This window comes from Nematolebias whitei, chromosome 15, assembly GCF_014905685.2.
Source record: "Nematolebias whitei isolate Nwh7 chromosome 15, NemWhi1, whole genome shotgun sequence".
NCBI lineage: Eukaryota > Metazoa > Chordata > Actinopteri > Cyprinodontiformes > Rivulidae > Nematolebias > Nematolebias whitei.
In genome coordinates this window covers 19,017,701-19,020,239 of record NC_056512.1, presented here as the reverse complement: position 1 = coordinate 19,020,239, position 2,539 = coordinate 19,017,701, and the positions used below count along the sequence as shown (strand labels likewise).

The 2,539-nt window shown below is 41.4% G+C and overlaps 1 protein-coding gene across 1 annotated transcript in view; it reads right to left on the bottom strand.

Annotated features, from left to right (window-relative positions):
• The window catches only part of LOC119421490 (myosin-9), a gene marked incomplete at its 5' end in the record, with an annotated part of 12,459 nt that overhangs the window by 3,227 nt on the left and 6,693 nt on the right, over positions 1–2,539 (bottom strand).

Here is a 2,539-nt window from a genome sequence, read left to right as displayed (position 1 = left end):
GTGCACACCCAAGTACTTGTAGCTGGAGACCACTTCCACCGTAGATCCCCTTATGTTCAGGGGGGTGTAGGTGCGTTTGTTCCTTCTGAAGTCCACGACCTTCTCCTTCGTCTTCTTCACATTGATGTGGAGGTTATTCTCCTTGCACCAGCTCATCAATAAATCAATAGAGCCATCAATAAAGTTCTTATCTTATCACTTCTATTTGCTTCAATTATCAGTACTAAAACCGGTTCTGACTCGTTTATGCTTCTCTTGCCCATAATCATCACCCCAACAACCATCAGGCGACGACATCAGGGGGCAAACATTTAAATCACACAGATGCACAGAAACACTGCAGCTTAAAAAGTAACTTTATTTGAACTATCACATGATTTTCATTCCAGAAATGCAGACAGAAGCAAAATCATTTTTTCCTCTTTTGGAATTGCTTTAGGTGTGAAAGATGCCATCTGTTTAATTTTGAGCCGTTGCTCTCGACACATTCCTCTCACTTTCCAGCAGTGTGAGCCAAAAGCTGACCCTGGGCACAGCCTGTGAGCGAGGCTTACGTCATCTCGTCAAACAATCTGGATCACTGCACGACTGTTCGTCATAGCCGAGTCTGGTGTGTGTACCGAGCTCGACGGGCTAGTAAACAGTTTAGAGTTCACACCGTACAGAAATGATGAACGTTCCCATCCTGAATTTACCTTTGGTTAACAGCCTCAGCTTCTTTCTCTCTCCCTCTCTACAAGCTGTGCCCTGAGAATACAGTGTGCAGCAAGTCAACAAATAAAATAAGATACCACCATTTATACATTGCCCTGAATATAACAAACACTGATAGTGATGAATGAAAATCAACGCACATCCAGAGGACAACTAAACCCCGCCAAGCAGGCGTCGGCTGCAGTTAAGGCCTTATAGTTTGTGTTGGCAGTGAGCGTGCGCACGCTGAGCACGGCCACACTGCGACTTTAAAGCATACGCAGTGGTGTCAGAGGTCGGCGTTTATCCGCTTCAGTGCAAATTTAAAATAATTTGCCACAAATCAAACCCCTTCAGTTTATCAGTGATCTTCCAATCGTTGGAGCTTTGTTGCCACAAAAAGAAAAAGTGTGCACAAAATATTTGAGCCTAAAAGCAAAACAAAAGAAAAGATCTAACTGCCTCTAAGTTGATAGGATACACTTCAGGATACTGTATAAATCTTTATAAATTGAGGTTAGAGCACGAGCATCATTAACACGAAGCACTTTCATTATTAACCGTTATAAAAATACGTCTGCATAAAATATGCTTCTACAGACGGAGCTTTGGTCCTTTTCCAGTAATCATCTTCATTTATTCATGTAGACTTTCTCTAATCGATTAGAAAAATAAATCCTGAATCAGGATTATTACAAGTGGAAATCTTCCTTATAAAAATATTTGACCTTTTCCCAGAGAATGAAAAAGAAAGTTTGGCCCAAAAACTGTGTGTGAGAGAGAAAAAGGAGATTGTCTGAGTTTCCTGGCTGCTGTGTGTAAATGTGTGAAGAATGCACAGATTAACTCAATTTTAATAAAACAAAAATTCAGACGGACGCAGGACTCGACTCGGAGGGCTGAGCTCAACTCCTGGTCATGTTTGTGTTCGTTCTTGGTTACAGTGACGGGTGCTCGTGTGTTTTTGGGTCTGTCTGGATGGGGGTGCGGCGGTGCGTTCAGGCTTGGGGCTCTGGGTTCTCGGTCTTGGGCTCGTTTTCCTCGTCACTTTCAACGCCGCCGCGAGTAACGGTGCGGCGGATAGGGAAGGGGAGGTCGCCACGCCTGCAACAGAAGAGAAAAGCGAGATGAGCACAAACTGTGACAGAGCAGTCTCTGTGGATGGTTCAGAGCAGGGGTGTCCAAAGTGTGGCCCGAGGGCCATTTGCGGCCCTTGGAGTGATTTTGTGCGGCCCACGACTGCAATTAAAGAATGGTTAAATTTTGACTGACAGGAATAAGAGGTTGATGCAGATGTAGACCTTTAGATTTAATGGTGATACTTTATATAATTTTTAGGTTTAACAGCAAAAAAATATGAAAATAATATTGTAAAATTTAGCTATAATTAATTTATCCTACAACAAACCTTCACTGACCTATCAAAGAGTAGAATTTTGCATGATAACTTATAAAATGTCAGTTGAGTTAATAATCGATGGGGAGAAACTTGACATTTTTAAAATAATATAAAGTGGCATCACTGACATACAAGTTGATCAACTTTGTCACGTTATGAATCTGTTTTAGTAACTGCCAGCTGTTTTTCTGAACTTTGACGACCCAGATGGGTCGTCCATTGTCCAAATGGGGGATTGAAATTTCATCCCCTTTTTTAAAATGTCAGTCATTTTAGGCTTTTGGCTCTGAAAATAAATGAATAAACTTTCAAAGCACAAGAAAACAAAAAATAGTCCCCCCCCCCCCCAAAAAAGTAATTAAATTCTTAAAAAAAGAAAAGAAAAACAAAACTAGGTTAATGTTTCCCCTGATGCATGCTCAGTATGGGTTGTTAATGTTAATGAGG